Below are 23,064 nucleotides of genomic sequence, written 5' to 3' on the forward strand. Positions count from 1 at the left end.
TTCACCACTTAGCGTCTTCCTTCCTTCCTTCGACCGGGAATGAACGTCCTCCGGTCTGCTCGAGGCGGGTGGCCTACTCTCGTCCTTCCTTCAGCCGGGAATGCGGTCCTCCGGTCTGCTAGAGGCGGGTGGCCCTCTCTCGTCCTCCGTCCAACCGGGAATGGAGTCCTCCGGTTCTCTTCGGCGCTTGGCGTCTTCCTTCCTTCGACCGGGAATGGGGTCCTCCGGTTACCTCGTGGCGGGAAACTTTCTCGTGCCTTGGAACGTTAGCAAGTACTACCTTCCTCTCTGGAGCCACCAATGTTCCCAGCACAGCAGGGCGATAAACCCGTGTTGAGCTCTCGGACCGGAGTATCAAACTCCGACCGAGGGTGAGAGAAGGTAGAAACTAAACTAATTTATCCGCGGCCAACCGAAATAAAAAGGCTTTTTGTTCCGGTTGTGAGAAAGCTTATTTATTTAGGGCTACCTCCCCGTAGCCCCCTTTTATCGTACCTGCTGCCTTAGCGATACATAAGCGATACATTTCCTTGACGGCGACGCATAACCGTGTTTTCCTCGCGTTTCTCAACCCTTTATTCACCCTTTATCCTTTCGCCCTACTTCTTATTCATATTATTAATTCCTGTAACTATGTAAATTTATCTAATTTCCTCTAATTTCCTGTAATCAACTATTTTAACTATTATTTCCCTATTTGCCTAATAAATGTAATAATTTTTGGGGAGGATTTTTCGCGCCGATCCCCGCATTATCCTTGCATTATCTGTCTGCGCCTGCAGGAGCAAGCGAGACAGACAGAGACGCTTAACTTCCCTCTCACTCATCGCTTCACGGTGAAGCGATGCGAGAGAGGTAAGCTTAGTCTCCTAGCTTATCTTTACGTTGAGAGCGGCTAAGTCCGCTCTCCTGCTACTATTCTCCTAAGCTAGGGACCTTTTTTGAGCGCGGACAGCGGTTCCTAAAAAGGACATAATTTCCGTCAGCGACACTGGGTTTGTGCTTGGCGCTGGAAATGACAGTCAATTTTCCCACGGTTTTACACTGGGAGGGAATAGAGTAAAGTTTAAGCTATGATCCTGCGAATATCATCTAGATTCTTGAAGAGTATTTTGAACGTAAAAAATGGGTTACATCTTTGATCTGTGTAATTAATGCGATTGGAATGGTAAGGCTACTAGCCAAACAAGTTTAAATTAATTTTCCAACACAGGAAATGATCAGCAATACTGACAGCTCCTATGTATGGTAAAAGTGCTGATTAAATGTATAAATCTTGCAGGATAATCCATATAAATTAAATTATTTGTGTCGCACTGATCGAGTGAGAAATTAGGTAAACTATTCAAAGAAGTCCCCAATCATTGCCACATTCGTAACAGACTGTATGTGTAGATAATAATAGTAAAAGATTAGCAAAAGCTTTAAAAAAATCTTGATTCATCCAATAGGCCAATCAGTGAAATACGAAAACAAATTACTCCGTGCAATGTACTTAAGAAAAAAAAATTCTAAAACGTTAATTCGATTGAACAATTTTTGGCAAAATTCATATCTCTCAATGCATAATTTCTTGTGATCATAATACACAGGAATCAAGCACTTTATCCCTTTAATCTTAAACAACTCTCCATCGATGCAAATTCATCATGCACCAATTACACAGAACGTTCATTCGCTTCTTCCACCAGACCAACGTTCACTAGAAGTGATTAAACTTGCAACGATGCAACGATGCATAACGATCCCGGAAAAGCTCTCTTTAAACATGATGATTATAATTGTTATTACAAAACCTCTTTTTTACTCCCTGCGGGGCGAACCCCGGGCAGGGAATTGTTCTTCCACACGGTTCGTTTGGTTTTTGTTCTGATTTCACCCTTCACTTTGCTGCGGACATATTTTTCCTCTCGTGCTTTGTTCTCGTCGACCAGCCAGACCGAAACAAAAAAAAATCGGTCTCATGAGGACTTTGTTGAATTAAGATCAGTTGTTTTTGCTTTATTCATTTTTGGCCCCATTTTTTTATTACCTACTTTTGCCATCAGACTGTGTTAAACTGTATAAGAACCTATTTTTTCATTATGCTATTCTTGCGTTTGATTTGGCGCGAACTGAGCACGAGAGCGGAACACAGTTGGTGAACGGTTTCGAGAGGCTGCACTTTCTTTTTATCATGTATTTTACTAGCCTAGCGATGGAGATGATACGATGGTGGTGCTGTTGACGGTGTTGCAGTGTCGCGGTTTCCCATAGAAATAGCATCATCCAGAGGCGACCAGAAATCCGGCAAGCTCAACGGATTTGTATGCATGAGCGGTTAAGATCACCTAGCGAAGGATAATTTATGATCCCATGCCTTTGAGCGGGCCGGTCAGCATGAATTGAGATGGCAAAGTATTGCCGGTGGCATCCACATGGTATAAACGACAGAAAAAAAACAACCATTACGGTATGATTCGCAGCAAGGGTACATACTCACAGCTGAAAAAAACAAAACCAAAAAAAAAGGAAGCAATGGAATGTGAACAAACAACAGAAGGACGCGCGTGCGATCCTACATCTCAACGGTTACGCTCCCTCCGGTTACGACGTCAGTAAGGATGTGATAAATGACGGAAGCTTTGTTTACATCTGATCCTAAGCCGCGAGAATTGTCTCCTTTGCGTGCTATCGCGATGCGATGCCCATGAATACGGCCCCACATCACAAAGGAAGACGTTTCTTATCGTTCCGATAAGGCTTTTATGTGAAGTCAGTGCCGCGGAGGAAAGGATAGCCGACACGGGGAGAAGTGTTCGCGAACGACACTTGAACATACGAAGAGCTGTGGATTGTGTCGGTGTGGGTTTTGCATTAGTTTCCTTTCTTTCAATAGGGCCACATTAAAGGTTTTTTTTTTCGAACAAGAAGACGGATGGATCAAGTAAGTATGAGAACAAAGCAGTGATAGGCGATTGTTTGTGATGCAATCAAGGGGTATACAAAGATTTTGGCGGCTTATCGTTCACAAAAAATATATTACACGAAAATGATAGAAATAAGTTAAAGTGTTCAAAATTAAAACCACAGTAAAATGTGTGATGAAAGTCGACATAATCGACATAAAGTTTGATCAGGGTATGTCCACACTTTAGAACCATGCTCGGAGGTCATGATATACGATTTTTCATAATGCTTATCTTAGAAAAGTAACTGTGTCAGAATTGTTAGAATGAATTATATGTAGCAAGAATGAAGAATTCAAATTAATTCATGAAACTATGCAAAAAAAACTGGTAGATGATTCCTTTGTTCATAAGAATATAAACATTATTCATAATTTAAATACCCAAATGAAACCCCACTTTTCAAACTGGAATTGAAGCAAAATGAACAATATTCTAAACTTCATAAAACAAATTCTCTAGAGTACCGTCTGACCTTCAAACATCATGGTTATTACAGCAATCATTGTCCTCACTTTTCCGTCCACTTCTGACTTCGTGCTGTGGAAAAGGAATCGACAAACTATAGCGTTACACACAAAAAAAAAACAAATCGTTTTCTTGCTTTACAATGCGTGGAAACAAGCAAAAACCAGCACAAGAAATGAAATCCTCACTAATATTATCAACAACCTGGGAACATTTCTTGGCATCAGGATTGAGTTCGCAAAATGAAAAGTCCGCAGTTGAAATCACAAACTTCCCTTCCTACCCTGCAGCCTTATTTCTACATCGAAAGATTGGAGGAGGATACGTTGGAAAGAAAAAAAAAAGAATTCAATGCTGCCCAGCATGGTGTGTACACATTCCAACTACTTGCAGAAATTATTCCACTCCATGTTACCGTACCGAAAAAAATTCCATTGCCAACGAAAGCAAAATGACCTAATTTCCAAAATCAGCTTTCAGTCTCTCATTTTCTTTCTCTCTCTCTTCTCTCTACCTATCTCTTCCTTGCATGTTTTCTGTCTGTTCAACCACGTGCGACACGTGGGAATGGAAAGCTCGACTGGAACCACCGTCATGCCAATTCCTGAGGTGGTCATTTTTCGGTCTCCGTTCTCTTTAGCGATGCCGCGACTCCGATGTCCTTTTTGAGGTGGTTTGGGAAATTTCGAAAATAAAACACACAAAAAAAGAGAGAGCAAAACATTCCATCCTCGAGTGAAGAAAGTAAGAAAAAAAACCCCGAAGCAATGCATTTGTACGAGTGCCACGCACCGAGATACACACTGATGCACACACGTGATCGCAACGAGACACCGTCTAATGCGCCAGTCTCCGGTTTATGGTACTCATTTCGGTTGGTTTTTTTTTTTCGTTCGACTTGGGCACATGACGTTTGCATAAGATTTTTGTTTTTCGCTCTTTTCTGTTTTCTGCATTCTAAAGCGGGTTGGGCAAGCGGTTCGAAACATTTCGATTAGGTCCTATTGGTCGATTCGTGCTTCTAGAGCGTAGAAGTAGAAACCACACAAAAAGGGGTTTAAAGGAACAATTCTATTCGAAACCGCTTGGCTTCGGTACAGCCAAACAATTCCCTCAATTCCCGTGTAAGACTGTTACCGCTACGGAACGACAGTTGAATATTGTATGAGCTTTTTTGTGTTGCATCCTTGGTTCCGTGTTGAACGGTGAAGGACCTTCTTTTTTCCCATCCTCTGCTGATAATGCAGTGATTTTATGACGTCTGCAAACACAATCGTACTACCGAAACTAGAGCGATCCAGTTGAAACGGTGTTTCAACCAATTTTTACCAAATTTTATTCCACTCGTACATAAAAGATTTGAAAACTCTTCTGCTCCATAGTAAACATAAGAATTTACTGTCATGGGTCGGTTGTTGACATTGTTTTTCTTTTTTTTTTTTTTTGGAGGAGGAATCTTACCCAAAATATCTACAACATTTTAAATCCCCACTCTAATCCCCCGACCAAAACACTAATTATGTGTGCCCTTAATTGCGAACTTCACCAGACTGACTCAGCAACCGTCTTATAATTTGAGTCGAAATGGTAAAGCTCACCTGAAATTTTGCAACTCATTAAAACGTACCACCGGGTCCAACCCTTTTCGCGTAGCACAGCGCTGAAAGCTTAACGCAGTACAACACAATCTGGCAACATTTTTTGGGGATATAAACACAGCACAAACGACCTGATTTGCAACTGTTCGAGAGAGAGAGAGAGAGAGAGAAAGGAAAAACAACCGTATTGTTCCGATCAGCGATGAAGCAATGAGCTTTCGAGCGAGAACGACAAACCATAACGACACTACAAGGATGACAAAAATTCGACCAGTTTAAACGAACTCCCGCCACAATCCACACGACATGTATGCACTGTTTTCTTCAACGATTTCACCGCACCGCACACACACAAAAAAGAGAAGAAGGACAAGCATTTTGGTTTTCGCTTTACTTTTTGCCCAGAATAATTCCCAGTATGGCCGCCTTTTGCTGAAAATGGGTCCGTTAGCGCGTTCATGCGTCCGTCGATACTGTAACAGGCATCGTGGTCCAAGGCAAGTTTTGGTGCTAGTCTTAAGTTGTGCATAAATCTGTTCCAACTGCTGCAAGCGGAACATTCCCAAGCCCAGCTTCCATCGGGCAAAAACGGCTCCAAAAGCCGGCGGAGAAGACATTCGCTGCCGTCTCGTGCCCGGGCGGATTATGCTTCATTTCGTTTATATTCATTTGCGTTTCCCTGCTGCATAACGCCGTTGGCAGCGAAGCAAGTATGCGTTTTTTTATATTTTCTTTTTGTTTTTGTTTGAATCGGTGCATAAATTTTGAAATCTTTGCCAACAGTGCCAAGCTGTTATGCTTTTTATTTTTTATTCTTTCTGTCAGTGTGCCTAGACGATGTTTTGTGTGTCGTTTCCCTCTCTGCTTCGATTAATGCACCAGGCAACAGGCTACAACAACAACAAAATGTTACATAAAGTTTCTCCTTACTTCTTTCGAGAAGCGAGAGGAAAGCTTTCTTGAGCTGCATATTGTTTTTTTGTTTTATTTTTGATTCTTCTGCTTTATGCATTATTTATTTTTCTTTTAAAGCTAACGACACGCTTACAAGAATTTAATAGAACCATAATCAAACATGAATATATGAAGGAAGCGATGAATTTTGTTTAAGTTGCTTTACTTTGAGATATTAAAAGACAAAATATGAAAGCAAAAAGAAAAAGTTTGGAATTGGTTTGAAAATAGTTTAATTGTATAAATTAGCTTATGTTAATGTATTGATACTTCATATTCGAAATAGATTACAACAACACTTAAGGCGCAGTTAAATATTGTTAAAGATTAGACCCTAAGATTTATTGTTCAATACTGCAAATCCTAAAAAATGTTGATTTACCGATTGCGGTTAGTCAAACTTCGTTTGAATCAAAAATATTTGCAAAATATTTGTAACTAATATAAATCTGTTCATCAAGAATTTTTTCAAACATTTTTTCACTGAACTTTAAAAAAGGCTAAAATGTAAATTTAACAGACGAGAGAAGTCGAAAAGTTCTCAACAAGAATGAGCTGGGAATGAATTGGAATATTGTTCCAACTTGATTGATGATACTGATGAAAATAATGCCGTATATAGTCAAATGAATCTCCAATAAATCAATTCTGTTCCTTTTCTGCTGAAAAATCTCACTTGTAATATTCAATCTCATCACATCAGAATGCAACGATGTAAACTCGCCAGAGATAATGCTGACTTTGTACTTGATGGGCACGCACGTGATTGAGTTTTATGTATAATTGCTGCAGGCAGTAGAAAAGTTAGCTTACCTCAATCACCCTTTCCCCCCATTTTGTCACGGGTTTGCCAATGATCTTAGAGTAGAGATCGTACCATACAAGGAATATCGTTCCCATAGCTTATCGCAGCAAAAGGGAAACCGTTCGAGCGCATCTAAATTCATTGCATTTAAATAAACAGCATTCACAGCAGCAGCAATCGTCAGCAAATATTCATTGTTATTTCGTATCGATAGCGACCGTTTGTTCGATTGGAAAATCACTGCATGGCAATATAGGTTCTTCCTCTTGCCGACAATCGTACAAAACACTCACACACGCTCGGCAAATAAGATCCACTTTTCTAGAAAAGGGAACTAATTTTCATCAAGTAGCGTCGTTCCGAACGGCACCACATTATACCGCTCGATGCTGTTGGATTATGATGATCCTGACGCAGGAGTAAATGTTTGCCACTGGCACAATCCTCATCCAGGCGGGGAGAGCGTGCCTCCAAGGGGCCCCTTTTGTAGTAGCCGTAGTACGATGGAAATTGATTTCAAGTAATTTTCTATTCACATTCATTGGATAAAGGCAGGATTCCGGGTTTGGTTCATTGGGCTGGTAGCAACCAAGGCACCGAAATGCTTCTTTCCCTTAAACCATCTCTGATCTAAGTGGGGCGAATCGACTTTCTTCGGGCGAAGAAACACGAAGCGGACGTCTGCCTTTACCAGCGCGGCACAGAAAATTGTGCCCGTCAGAGACACAGTTTCGAAAGCGAACGTCCAATAGCTTCGGGGTACGAATGAATACCGAATGAGCGTATCGCACTACGTTCGCACCTTATTGCTTCCGATTTTGCTTTTCGGTTCTCGCCCGCTACTTGCTTTCGCCAACCTCAACCCAGTTACTGCCACACTGCGGAAGTTCAAATTCCACGTGCTTCCGTTTTATTTTTATTACATTTGAAAGGACTTGCTTTCTCATGTGTGAGCAATTTTTTAGCCTTATGATATTTTTTTTTTTAATTTCCTCCCATAGCGAACTCCAATTGACATCATAGTTGAGGACAACACAATGTTTAGTGCGAGTCGTAAGCTTAGGGGAAAAAAGGTAACCAAAAGCACCATTCCACTAACCATCCCGCTCCCGCTTGCGCTTCACTCAACTTTCAACAACGTCGATTATATGTTACCGTGGCAAATCGCACCAGTTTCGGATGATACGAGTAAAACAAACTTGCTTTTAACCCTACTGCTCGAGCTCCGTGATGTGATATCGGCCCCCCTTTTTTTTTTTTTGGTTTGCTCACGAAGGGGTGATAACCAGGAGGCAAATATTTATGTAGCTGAGGTGAGCATTGGGTTAACCCGACCGCAAAAAACAGGAACTTCTCGCTGCAAACCCCAAAACCAGACGGGCTATGCGACCAGCGGGTTGGAATGGAGGAATACTAAACAAAATTTTGCTACTCCACAAACCCTTAGTCGAGGCGGTGGATGGGACCATAGGAAGGAATGGCTTCGGAAGGGCAAAAAAAACTTGCAACAACACAACCCACCAACCACAACATGGACTGTCAACCACGCGAAAGAACCCTGGGCCTGGTCAACCGAGAACCGCATGTCCTTTCCACTGTACACGATACAAAATGGACATTCGAGTTCTAATAACAAAAAAAACACACACACACTCAGGGAAATGCTTTGTTGTTCCACCATTCTGCCGGTGGTCTTAGTGGGTGCACAATGTCTATGTCAGTTTTTTTTTCTTCTTTTCATCCCAGGTCACACCAAACACAAGGTATTGTGGGGCAGTGAAATCGGTGTGTTTACGATGTTCAATTTCTTCTCTGACCGGCGGCCACTTTTCGTGGATATCATACGGCAAAAGTCCCTTTGTCTCGTGCCCGATTCCAACGAAACCTTTCATGCTGGTGCAGCTAGGGGAAACGATCGTTCGGGGAATTTATATCCTGTTGGTCTTTTTTCTCACCCACCGGCCCTCCTGGTTGCGGAAGATCACAAAGCTGCCACTCTAGGTCGCACTGAGCGGTCCGGAAACTCGGTCAGATCCGGTTTCGAAATTGGACCCATCAAAGACATTGACAGGAAATTAGCGAAAGCCGGAAATTGCCATCCCTCTGGTGTGGTTCCGTTGTTGCAAACCGTATGCTTTGACTGTTGCTGCGGGCAGTAGTACTCAAGCACAGCAAACAAGTAAACATGGAACGATTTAATTGATCGTAGAATTCATTCGAACCTGAGGTACTAGCCTTCAGTAGTTCTCGATTTGTGCCATGGCTGTTGACAACACATCCCAACCAACAAACGGTCAAGTCCGTTCAGATGCAAGAAACTGTGGCGGAAAACCGTTGCAGCACCATTTTGCTAAATCGCCATCAATCAATCAGACGCAAAATGGTTGCCATTCGGGGCAGTAATAAATCGACACCCCGTCAATGGTGGCAATCAATCAATGCAAAAGTAGCCGCTACCAGCATTAGCACATGGAACAAGCACTTTTTTTTTGTTTACTAATAAGATTTCAAGCCAAGATGAGTGGCCAGGAAGGAGTTAAAGCTGATCGACTTTTTGTTCTATTTGTCCCATACATTAGTGCTACAAGTTTTCCAACCTTCGTCGTTGGTTAACATTCACCCGCTCCGAACATTCATCCACCGGTCGGGTTCAGGTCAAAGTTCTGGCTGTAAGATTAATTGAGTGTAAAGTGAAACTTGCCTTCGACCGGCACACGATGACATGGCTGAAGCACATTTCTCAACCAGATCGAACCGTGAAGCGGTCCGGGCACGTGCAGTTCACCGTCCACCTCACGGTGGGTGAGGTTTGGTGCGCCATCTTAATATCCTAATTGAACCTCAAGCTCACGAACCCGAAAACACAAACCGCCTGCTGAAATTGGCTTGCGGGGCTTGCAACGGATGGCCCCGAAGGCTAAAAGCACGAGGGCAAATAAAGTGTTGATTAGTGATTAATTATGAAAAGCTTCTGTTTTTTGGGAGTCCCGCCAACCGCTCCACTAAGTCGGGGTCGTCGGAATGGGAAGGGTGCGTTGAAATAACAAACACCGAAGCTGGGCAGCACCCTGTTGAAGTGATGCTATGGCAAAAGTTTTCCACGAAATTTTAAAGGTGCTTATTTGCGCTGAACTCTTTTACTCTTTCTCGTACGCTCCAAGTCTTTCTCTCTATCCCCTTCTCTCTCTCGCTCTCTTTCTCTCTCTCGCTCTCTTCCCCTGGAAGAGAGTTGGTGGCCCCTGTGTGGTTGAGCGATGGCTGCTCGGTGGTTCCCATTGATGAATGAAGCCCCTTCGCGTTGAAGGCGTAACTCAACACTTTCCCTGTCACGAGGCAAAACTTTTTGTGTGCCGTCAACCGGGACAGTAACCGGGTGAGGCCACGTTTATTACTTTGATCAATTATTGGTAAATTAATTTAAGTGGCAACAGATGCGCATTGATTTCGGTTACTTACGCGTACCGATCAATCGTTACGATGGGCAAAATTTAATTAAAACAAGTTCGTTATGGAATCGCTTCAGGTTTCTCGAGAAACGATGGGCCTGTTCCATTAATGATACTCGTTGAGTGGATTTTTGTTGTTGTTGTTATTGGTTTTAATAAATCTGTAGAGACTGAATGCATTTTTAATTAACTTCATTACGCTAAAAATTGTTCACCTGAGGTTGGAAGTACTTCAGCCGTTAATAATGTATTTTTAAAATGTAGAGAGTTTAAAGATCTGATAATAATTCAAGTGCGGGTTTCGTATTAACGTAACGATCTACTTTCGTAGTTTGCTCTTTACCAATCGTCAATTTTTGAGTAAATACCGAGGTTTTGGACAATTTTATTTAAAATACATTACTTATGTACTGCTCTTAAGAAAAAAAAACAGCAGTCGCAACATTACTGTAAGAAAAGTAAATTTTTTTAATAATATTAATGGGGCATAGTCAAGCGTTAGCACTAGCAGTGGAGCGTTGCTCACTTATGGCGTTACTCAAGGATACTACTACCTTTTCCCGAGAAAAAAGTCTCACAACCGTGTATCGTTCGATTGCTTTTTAAGAGATCAATCAATCGTGATAGTGCCGGCGAAATGGTGATAAATGGTTATCGCACATTGATTTGATGGCTTCTCACCGGTGGGGCTGTGATTAAAGGCAAAGAATGCACTTTAACGCACGACGTGACGAAGCATCCCGCTGCAAGTAAGTATCCTTCGTGCTTAACCGTGAGCGGTAATAAAAAAAACGGGTATAACAGCTTCTAAAACCACCCATCGAATCCCGAGCGGTGCGAACATTAAATGTCCGCAATGGATGGTGAGATTACACGCAAGATAAATTACACAGCCGTACACTCCAACCGATGGTTACACACTCAAGTGTACACCCTGCCAAGCATTAAGAACCGCGGCGCGGCGAAATTGGAAGCCGGGTTTTGCCAACCAACCAACGAGGCTATAAAAGAGTTCAATATCATCCCTCAACCGCAGTGTGTGCGCGTGTGATGATCGCACTCATGGTTGTAATTTACGACCATCCCTAGCAAAAGGAACTGCCTGTCAAACGGACCATATGAAGTCCCGGCCAAGTTCGGGGGGGTAGCAACGAAAACGAAAAGAAAGGCCAAAAAAACACAACATAAATGCCCGTTTTTTTTGGGGGGGTTGAAAATCTCTCGAAAACAATGTCGACGATGGTTGTGATGATTATGATGGCGCAAGTTCTTGACGGTCGTTCATCGCACTTTACAAAAGGATGAGAGTGTACACGTACACTGTGGCACATACATACGAACACATCCGATATTAACGCGCAAACCCATTTTTGCCTAATCCCCAAACGGAAAACATAATTCACGTGGGTTTTATACGCACAATTCGGAAGTGTGTGTACTCCTGTGTCTGTGCGTAGTGTTTTTCTTTTGCTGGGCACTTTTTTTTCTTCTTACCGCCACACACACACATACAAATTGTGGCTGTGCAAGCCCGCGAATCATAAACGCGTTTGCTCGCTCGTTTCGGTGAGAAAATCAAGTGGCGTCTGTCGAAGGAAAATTCACAACCGGAACGCCTGGTTTCGGGCTGTTGCAACGCTGCTAAAGTAACGCAAAACAATACAGCGCACCGTTCGACGGATCTGGTGGGGTTTTTTTTTTTGATGAGTACTCACGGAACCGGAAAACGGTGTCCATATCCGGTTAGCTTGAGGTTTGAGTTTTCCGGCATCTTGCGGGCTGAAATCGGTAGCGATTTTCCTTGTGGAAAGCTGCGGGAACAGTGTAATATTATTTCTTTCTTCACCTCCCTTCCGTTTGTGTGTGTGTGCGTTCGGGATGCGTGCGTTACTTGCAAGGCATCGTTGCGAAACAAACCTCCTGGCAGAGAGAGATTTAATGGAGGCGATGTAACATGCCATAATTCTAACTCTTCATATCCACCGAACCCGGCTGGGACCGAGCCGAACGTGGATGTCTTGGATAATGTTTCTTTTACCGGTGTGCGTCGGTGAGTTTTCTTGTTTTGCTGTAAACGAAGCAAAATTACACGAAGCGGAAGTGGCGACACTGTTGGGAACTGGGAGGAAAGAAAACACGAGGTATTTGAAATACTTCACGCTCGAGCGGCACTCGTGAGCATTCTCATAAATCACTTCCAGTGCTAAACAGTCGCAACGGTTAAGCCAGTTGCGCCAGTCGAGTGGAAAACTCGGGAAACTCGGATAAAGGATTTTCTCGGACAACGAACCATGCACAACATGCGTAATATTATCCTCGCGTAGTGGCCGTACAATATCCCTGGCTGTGGTTGGCTGTGGCTTTTCAGATGAAAAAGGATTGATTTAAATTAATTCCCCCTCATTCCGGCTGCCAAAAGTGCTTTGCTTTGTTCACCTTGTGATTGTGATTGACCAACCCACAACCAGGCTGCCAGGCGGTTGAGCGCTGCTGTGGTTCGTACTAACCGAACTGGAACCGTCCTTTCACGTCGAGTGAGGCGTTTTTTTCTCCCTCTCTTCTCCTCCTACGTGTATGTGAATATCCTTCAACGCAAAAATCAGTTGCACTTTTTTCCATATTATCCTATTTTTAGTGGCAGCAAAAAAGTGGAAAAAAAAAGTTCACAACAGCGAAACGGGTGTAGATTATGAGTACGACCTGATGTTGCTACCGTCGAAGCGTCAAAACATTGTTTCGATGGTTTTCTTTTCGCTCGAGCGTTCTTGATGGGACAACCAACAAAGACCGGATATTCGAAACAGGTATATTTAAAATGCAAGCTCCCTTACACTTATACACGGGCTCTGGCACACGAAAACACTTGATTTCGGTACATCCGGTATGAGGATGGTTTGATGAAAAGCTTCAACCTCGAACTTCCACCTACCCCGGTCAGTGATGTGTGACACAGACTGTTTTGCCCAGAGAGCGAAAAAAATAAACGCCAATAGGAACATGGGACGTGAAGTTTTATTTTTAGTGTGAATACTCACCACCGGGACAGCGTACCCCTTGTCAGCTGACACTGACATGTGTGCGGTTTTCACGAGACGCTCCTATAATCATTGTGCCAAAAAAGGCGAGGGAAAAACCAAAGTCGACAAACGTGTACCATGTTGTACGGGGCAAAACCGGTTACCGCTGCTCATTGACATTGTGCCGTTGTGTTTTTTGTCTGTGATTTGTGTGTGTGTTTTTTTGTTTCCCGCCTTTTTCAAGGGGTGTTTCTATTGCTTCTCTTCAGTGATGGAAAACACTTGATTGATTGGCACTAATGATGACACAATTTATAACAAGTTCTGTTCGAGCTCGCGAGCTTCAATGTTTGACGGGTGAGTGTTGCGACTATCGATGCTTGCGTCCTGAATCGAATTTTGTTGCTTTGAAGTGGGCGATATGGAATGGTAAGCGGAACAAAAAAAAAGCTTGGATAATGTTTTATTTTCCGATAGTGGTCGCTTCAAGCACAAGTCACAAAACTTCAACACACGGCTGACTGGTTTCGACAGTTTTAACGATAGTGGACGTTAAACTGCACATTAATTGGACACACAAACTTGATGGATAGAGAGCAAAAACACTAGAAAAAAATATGAATGAATGAGTGACAGTTGGTTGTTGCGTCCAAAGTTGCTGTATGCTAATCAACATTTCGAAACAACAAAATGTATAAATTTGTTGTATAAATTTTGTATAACAAAATGTAAACAACAGCGAATAAAAACAGAATTTTATATAATTTATTGTCATACCTTATGGTGTGTGATGTGAATTTTGTATAAACGAATAAAAATATGTCATAAAACAGCAGAACAGATTCGAGTTGTTTTTGTCTTTGTTAGACGATATCGTTTGCATAACGGAGCAATTGATGGTCATGTATATCATTTTATTGGATATTAAATATGATACAAAACAGTTTTGATTTGAAGGATGTTTTAAAGAAGATATTCAGAAGAAGGAATACTTGATGGTAACTTTGGATACTACTTCGGTACGATCAGTGTCTCAGTCTTAGAAATCACAACATCGTTTTCGGTATCATTTTAAGTCAAAGTATCTCTATTTTCCCCTTCTCCTGCTTTCAATATAGGTTGTGTTGTTATATTCTATAAATATTGATTTTAATTTTAATCGATTTTTATAGTGCCTTAACATTCGCTTTAATAATCGGACAGTCATTTGACATTCTATTTGTTTGTTTCTTTATTTTATTCGAAATCCGCATAGATCCGAATAGCGACAAGATCCTATTTTTAAACACTTCACCATCAAAACAAGCAATAATTCAAGGATGGACACCATATCACATCAAAATATAACAAAGAAATTGTTATAGAAAAATTGTTAAGAAAATTATTATAAGTAATAAATTTATTGTTTTGATGAAGTCGATGAGAAAGGCAAGTTTTTTAAGCCCAGTGACGATGTTTCAAAAGAATGAACCATCAAGAAAGGATGCTGCTGGCTCCTGTGATACGAACAACGGATGCTGCTAACAGTACCGCAGATTTGTTCCTTTTTGTTTTCTTGTGTGTTTGGCGCTGGAAAATCTTGTCATAATTTTTCCGGTAGCCAGAAGAAATTGTTGCAAGATAAATAGGTGAACGAAGATGTTTTTGCGACAATTTTAATTCACATTAAAATACATCAATTTATAAATTTTGCTAAATTTTCTAACAAAACAGCTAAGGTTGTAGCCTTAGAAAATTTGCAACTTTTTTGATTTTCTTTTATTTTTTATTATTTGCTTTTCTTTTTTTATTTGAAGGATTGTTTGAGTGAAAAGAAACTTATTTCAACAAATTCGCATTAAAATGCATCAATTTATAAATTTTGAAAAATTTACAAAAAAAACTAAGGTTAAAGCCTTGGGAAATTTGAAAATTTATAGAATTTTTATTTACTTCTTTTTTTAACCTTTTTTCTATTTAAAGAATTATTTAAGTGAATTTCAATACTTAGATATAGATATTTCAACAAATTCGCATTAAAATACATCAATTTATAAATTATGCTAAATTTCTCAAAGGCTTTTGCCTTAGGAGATTGCAAATTTATAAAAAATTTGGGAAATATCTGGGAATTTGCGAAAAATAGTCTGACACTCAATCGATCTAATTTTTTCAATTTGTATTTGTTTACAAATCACCTTGTTATTGCCAGCAAAATCGATTACAGAAAACTGTCATGGGGTCAAGTCACGCTACGAATTGCGATTTTTCGCTGAAAATACACTTATAGCGCCTTTTTGCAAATTTTTTTTACATGGAATTTTGCAAAAAAAATTCTGATTTGCGTTCGCAAACGCAACAATTGCTAAGCATGTAGTGACGGGGTGAGATATGGTTTTCAGTTGGAGTCACTGGAGCCATTAGAGCCATTGGAGTTCATGTACCATGCTATTCGTTACCCGATGCTATATATAGACAAACAAGAAACGCTTTTGTCACATGCGCAAATTATTTTAATTGATAAGATACTGTACAAGAATGTGCATCTCCCTTCCTTGTTTTCTTCCTTAAACCTATAAGTTTCTTCTCGACATCTCAACATTTCGATTTTTCGATTTTTAATATTTGTTGCCAATTATGTCTGCTAACCCTATAACATACCTTAAGAGATTTACCCATAAGCAAAATCTTACTTAAAGCGGATCAAGAGCTTTTATCAGGATCGTAACTTTGAAAAATTACTAAATTAGTCAAATTGGAATAGAATAAAAAAATTAAAAATCCCTAAATTCAACAGCTAATTTTGTTGGAAGTGTATGATTAGGTCACAGTGAGCTGACCAAACTCTTTGGTCGGAAAGATACAATACGATAAGGTCGGTAAGGCAAAGTTGAGATAATTTCAAATGCACACCAAGGATTTTTTTTGTCACAATTTCACGAAAGTCGCAATGACATCAGTAACGGGATCGGGTGTTAAGCAAAACCTAAAAGAGATCCAATGCAGGAAAAACAACTATAACCAATGACTGCACTGTCAGTAGAAATAAACTTTATTTGAGCTGCAAAGCCAGGGTAGGAAAATGAGAAAACATAATGTGATGATTTATTTCTCCTTCTCCTGCCATTTCTTCTTGCTTTAATAAAGCTTCTTTATTAAAATTTCCAAAAATCCTCTAACCCAATTTGCATCGCCTTAAAAAACGATTAACAACCAAAAAAAAGGCTGATACTTAGCCTTCATTGTCTCTTTCGCATTCAACAACCGTTCCGATGTCTGTCTGGTTTTTCAAATTAAACTAACGAAAAAAAAAACATCGAATCTCAATTTCAAACATCACAGTGTCCAGAAAATAAGCAATGAGAAAAAGGAATACCATCGGTTGGGGGGGAAAAAAATTATATACATTTCCGGTTTCGCGTGGACACTATCAACGGTGCAGAACGGCAGCCAGCGCTTTAAATGATCGTCTTTTCTCACATTTGCAAGTTTAATTAAATTCCACGGTCACCCGGCCCTGTTGCCCAGGGCCCGCGCATTGCACGGCGAAGGTCGCACCGGTTCGTCATTTGATTTCGTCTGCGAATCGCTGCGAAATACCCGAAACACTGAACCAGAAATCCGGTTTTGTTTCATCTGTGAGCTGAGCTGCTTTACAAGGATTGGAACAACACGAACCTCCACGTTCGAGGGGGGACCGGTAGGACGTTTGCGTTCTGTTTTCCTGCTTGTTCTACGACGTTTTCTCCGTTTCCGTTGCTGTTTCCGGTTCCGGATCGTACGATGGCCGAAAGCGTAACACGAACTAGTGGTGATGACGATGATGGTAATGGGTAAGGCAAAGTGCACAAAAGGATACCACCGAAAATGTGCGTGGGTCTTTTTGAATTTTCAAATCTAAAAAAAACCCTTTTTGCTGTTGGGATAAGCTGTGGAAATAAGTCAAACCAAACAGACAGTACGGTTTTCGGTGCAAGCTTTTGTCCTGCCTAAGCTCGGCAAAGTACACACGATCTTTTGCATCGGTATTTTGTTTCGACGTAATGGTGCCGTTCCTTTTTTTTTTGGTTTTGTTTTTCGCTTTTATAACACTTTTATCTTTCAGGAAACCTTAGCAGAAAAGTGGGACTGGGTTTTTTTTACATTTTTGCTCCAATGGTACACTGTTTTCCCATTCTCTATAACACTATAGCTCTATTCGTGATAAGCGCACTGGGTTTCGTTGGAATCGCAATACGACTAACCCAAAAGAGTGACATACAGACTGACAGATCTTCAAGCAGAAATACATTTTCCGTAGATTCTAATCCATTCCACAAAAGTTAGCTGAGTGAAAGGTTTTTGAGCAGGGGGAAGAGTTTCTGCTAGCTGATGTAACTGTCACAACCATTGCAAATACGGCTTTAAGTCTACATCAACCGTAGCGTATTGAAACATTTCATCAAGCCAAACAATTTTCCCCAATTTCTGAAATACACCTTCATTCAGTGTGATTGAATTGTTTCTGCATTGGGAAAGCAAAAATACAAAAACCAAACGAAACAAATGGCACAAAAAGCAACAATTTATGGAATGCTCAATAAAATGTTAATGCTGCCCAGGGTGCGCACTCTTCATTTCCATTCCAATCTCGTTTCATCTCGTACCTTGGGTTTTTTGTTTTAAGGAAATTTACCTTTCACAATTCAACATTCTTTTGTACATTCCAATATGGTGAAGGAACAGCGAAGGAAGAGAAAAAAAACAACCAAACATAAAGAAGAGAGAGAGAGAGAGAGAGAGAAAAAAAATCCATCCAACCAAAGCTCTCCAACCTCGAGCTCAATCGTTACTCATTCCGCAAATGGTTTATTTCGTAGAAAAGACAAAAACAAAACCTCCTCCTGCCCCTGTAAAATGGGTAAAACAAGTTCGAATTTTTGCTCGCTATGAAAACGATCACCGTTTTGTGCTGTGCTTACCTTTGGTACATTGTTTCGTTTGTATTTTCGCATTTCAGTTTGTGTTTCCGGTACGTTGATTTTTCACAGTGCAGCAGCTTCTACAAAAATTGGAAGAGAACCATCTTCATACCCGGAATGCTGGACGTTTTGCGCGTACGGAATCGATCCGGGGTGCAAAGTATGTACCGAGCGGCGGTGTTTATTTTTAGGAAACCGGTAACCGTGCACGATTTGCCCTCGCGCTAAATGTTACTGCCGGTATGCAAATTAGAATACGCTTCGTAATAACTTTTCGCTCGAACGCAGATCAACGAACGCGATAAAGTCAAATTGGTGTCACAATGGGGCGAGCTTGCTGACGGGGGTTTGTGGGAGCAAATGAAAGCAAGAACCATCGGTATCCGCTGCCACCGCAGCCACCATCATTGAACCCAAAAACCGATGAAGCAGTTGGCAGTGAGCTTAAGTTCGTTGGCATGATTGTAAGCCCAGCTTCAAGATTGACCGAAAAAGATCTCAGCATCATCGGCTAATGAACCATTACTAATGCCAACAGCTTTTCAAATCCCACTACAAACGAAGTTTTTTTTTGGTTGCCTCCCCGAAAAATTGGATACTGTGCTTAAGCTGCTGCCCTGTCTTTTCGCTCCCGTCCTTCCTCCATTTGTCCGAGTGTTTCACGAAGCAGCAATAAAGGCTACTCTATCTCTTTTAATCCATCTCACGCTCGGTTCTTCGTATCGATTCCCACTGTCTGTGTGGGAGTTGTTTCTTTTTACTTACAACAATAACGAAAAAAAACGAGACCCTCACCCGGTGGGTAATGCGTACTTCTGCTGCGCTCGAAATTTGAATATTATCGTGTTACAGTATCAGTTTGTGTTCGTCGGTTGTTCTAAACGGGGCCCTGTCTGCTTCCCACTCTGGTAGACGCAGCGGCTTTTACTTCGCCGATCGTTTTGCTTCAAGTTCAAGAGACTCTTAAAGTGGCAACTTTACTCACATCATGGTAGTATCACGGGGTATCAAAACCAGCAAGAAAAAAAAACCGCTTCAACTCAACTCAAGCTACAGAGCAAGTGAGCTTGAATGTGTTCGGCTGGTAAACGACTTCTAAGCCGTCGGGTCTACACATATTCAATTCCAACCATACGGGACGGCTTTCCGGCAACAGCATGAAGGCACTTGCTTTGTCGATCGATTTTTTTGCTTCACACAACCAGACTGGCAAAACGTGATCCACCGCAGGAACCAACCGGAGGCAACCTTTTGAGCTTTCGTGTATGGAAATTTGAATGCCGGATGTATATATATATAGCACCAGCAACGACTCATCTGCATCTATGGCGAAAGGTATAGCGATATCCTTCCGGTGACCAACGATGTGCACACATGTCAATATTCTTGACCGAAACCTTGCATCCAAAGGTAAACAAACTTCACCTTAATGCAGGTACCGGTGGCTACATTAAGGAGAAAATCGCTTCATCTCTGCTGTCAAGTACCCTTCTTCTCATCCATATATACTAAACGCTTCGTACTAAGAATCGAAAGAGAATAGTTGTAACATATGAACAGAAACAGATGAGGAAGAAGATATCAAAAAAACTTAACAAAACCCACCTCAAACATCCAACCATCGGGATGGCCCAGGACAAGTAAGCTGCCAATAAAAGTGACCCACAAACACGATCTATGGCACTATTAGCTTACTCTTCCTTCTCTCATTGATGCTTGATGCAAACCTTGACTAGTGACTTTTCCATTTACCTTCCAACCGGTCAACCAGACAGCACGACAGCTTAGCAAGCTCGTTCATTTTCATCCAGTGCCGTGTAGTGTCGGTGCAGATAAGCGAACGTACGGACGTACGGAGCGAGTGAGCGGACAAAGTTATTTAGCATAAAATTGCACATGATATGTTTATGACGTTCGCTCGTAACGTAGGCCTGCCGCTTTTGCTACGAGCCAGGTGTAGACCGTACGCTATACCCCCGCGACCCTCGAAAGGGACACCGAAGGGTTGTATCAATTTGCCAGAACGAATCACTTGAACAGTGTTAAATTTCAGCCCCAAAACCCTTGCACCCTTTTCGTGGGAGGAGGAGAACGGTGGGTGGGAAGGGGAACTCCATCCGTTGAACACTATCTAAACATCGGTCGTTCATGTTGCCGTTGACGGGAAGGTGAACCGATGGCTCGAAGGCATGCAAATAGTAAAACCCCTTTACCACGAACCTCCCAGGGTGACATACCACACCACCCTCTGGCTGGGGATGATTATCCTCATGAAAGCAAAGGTCGCCTGTGTCGGTACGCGTTCCGCCTTTCCAATTCACTTCTTGCAGGGTGAATCCATACCGGCTGCTTCTTGTTCCCTCCCTACCGGATCCCGGTGCCACGTCCTGTCGTGTTAGTGTGTGGTATGAGTGACATGAAATGAGCTCGGCTACAAATGTGCGTTGGACAGTTGGAATGTCGCTTTGGCATCGGAAACTTTCAACGAAACGCCGGTCCCAAACAACTAAGGATATCATCTCCTGTCAGGTGGGTTGGAAACTTTCGCCAAAGTAAAGCATAAAACATGCGAGTTGTCTTTGACACGTTTTGGGTGTTGGGTGTGTGTTTGTGACGGTGCGTGTGTTTTTCTGTTGAAAGATGCTCTGAAAGTTTAACTTACGTTATCACGTTTGCGGGAGTGCGGGAGCCTGCTGGGACAAACAATTTTCCATGAAGCAGCATCCATTACGTCATAACGATACAACTTTGTTCGCACATAACGCATCAATCCTAGCATTATCCGGATTTGCTAGCATCAAACTCAACTCAAGGTGTAAGCTACCAAACCACTTTTTGCACTAAGAATTTTTCACACACATACCAACCTCAAGTGAGGGAGAAAAAAACTCACCAACTTCAAGTAGGAAAAAACCGTATTGATTGCGAACTTGTTGTGTTTGAAGCGTGTTTTGTACGTGTGTGTGCGAGCATTCAAAACTAATTCGCATTGCTAAACCTGTGGCCACAAAACTTCACTTTCACCAACATGACCGACACGGCCTTAAGCACAACACCGCTTCATGCTTGAGCACACGCTTGCTGGCTACGTTTCCTGGGGTAAATGTGTATCGTTTCGTTATGAACGGGGACAGTGAACCGGCATTCGACTTTTCCCTCACTAGTGCCAACGAGTACGGTTTGTGAGGCTTTGATCCATCGATCGGGTACGTTTTTTTCTCCTCTTCCTTTTATCGCTGTTTGCTTTACACTTTCACACACGCACACTCGGTAGGTCATTGGAGATGTTTGGCCGAACCATTTTTCAAGCACCCGTCAAACACCAGGCGTCTCCATTGGCGAGGCAAGTTCAGAGAAATTCATTTCGTTCACTTGTGCAACACATTTCCACTACTAAACCAATGTATTATTTTCCATCACAATTGATATAATATTTGTTTCAATATTCTTCACAACATACACGTATTGACCGTATCAGAACGGCACATTCGTTTCCGCTGCGAGCGCGCGCGCTTTAGCGAACCATTAGCGTGGTTCGGTTGCTAAACACGTTTACCACGGCACACCGTTCGAGACGTACTGAGTATATGGGTGGCCTAGTTTGGCATTCGCCCGAGAGTAGAAGCGATTCGCAAACGTTTGCACGATTTCTGTCCGTTCCGAAGCAGATGAAATGGATTGTTGTTTGCCTTTTTTGTGCGTGTGCAGAAAGCTAGAAGAAAAAGCATCGAGCTCGTCCCTTTCGAGCTGAGAGGTGGCAAACACACGAAGCAAAAGCCGAACGGACACATTTTTCATGAGAAATTGGAATGCTCTCGGAGAAAATTAATCAGCTGGAGACGGGTTCTCTGAGTGATGTGTGCGCAGAAAGCGGGGAAAAACACTATTATAAGAATGCCGTGCGGTTTGATGGTTATGATCTTGCAGGTTTAGCATTAATATATTGTGTATTGTGAGGTAGGAAGTAATTATTGCAAATAATAATGATACGTGGGTAGAAATAATTTTGTCCAAAAAAATAGCAATCTTGAAAATTTGATAAAAATATATTACATTTTAAAATTCTTAATAGAATTATATAATTAATGTCAATTTCATTCATTTTTATATGTATTCAAATCACAATTCTTTAGCTAATTATCCACAGCAAACCAAGGCAAAACGTTTTGCATTCACGAAATAGCGTCTATTTCAATTGTTATAGTCACGCTTCGTCCCTAATCCAGCTGCATTGGATGAATATTTAATAAAGCCTAACCGAGTAATCCAAACAACGGCTAACCCCATTTCTAAGCCTAATAAAACTGACCTTCCCAAACTAGCGCGCCCTTGAGCGCGGATATCAAGCGATTCGTAGCATTTCTAAGCATTTCGGAGCTCCGATTTTGCAATCTCCCTTCCTAGCAAATTGTTTGGCATGGCACTCACGCTCACGACGCAAGCGCACCCATACACTCTCCTGCCGTGTGAGCAATTATCTCACTGGGCAGAGAGTCCACGATAGCGTTCGTCCTTTAAATGAGCTCGAAGCTTGAATGAAAGGATACACATTCCGGTGCCAAAATTCCTGCACAACATCGGTCCAAAAGCATCAACCCGAACGCTTTCAATGACAATCATCGTTATCGACGATGGTTCCTGGTATAGCGGTCCATAATTGCCTTGATCGCACAAACAAAAGAAATTGTTTTAATTGGTTTTGTTCATTTTAAATGTTAAAAGGTTCTACATTTGATTGGTCATTTCATTGAAAGTTTATGTTTAGATATTAAACTAAATCAAGCTTTATGCGTAAATTTGAAATTGTTTCGGTAGTGGTACGATAAAGCTAAATATCGTATCTCAAACGAGGATTTCCCAACTATATTTTATCGTTAGTTCACCCAAA

General features: G+C 41.6%; 1 protein-coding gene across 3 annotated transcripts in view; it reads right to left on the reverse strand.

Annotated features, from left to right (window-relative positions):
- LOC125761059 (dipeptidase 1) overlaps nt 1-22,165 on the reverse strand; it is a 129,367-nt gene extending 107,202 nt beyond the window's left edge. For 2 of the 3 annotated variants that reach the window (XM_049421851.1, XM_049421849.1), the window contains exon 1: nt 20,839-21,059. The gene's annotated coding sequence lies outside the window, so the exon portion shown is untranslated. The other variant, XM_049421850.1, reaches the window with a different exon arrangement.
- Nucleotides 22,166-23,064: the final 899 nt, after the last annotated feature.

Source organism: Anopheles funestus, chromosome 2RL (genome assembly GCF_943734845.2).
Source record: "Anopheles funestus chromosome 2RL, idAnoFuneDA-416_04, whole genome shotgun sequence".
Classification (NCBI taxonomy): Eukaryota; Metazoa; Arthropoda; class Insecta; order Diptera; family Culicidae; genus Anopheles; species Anopheles funestus.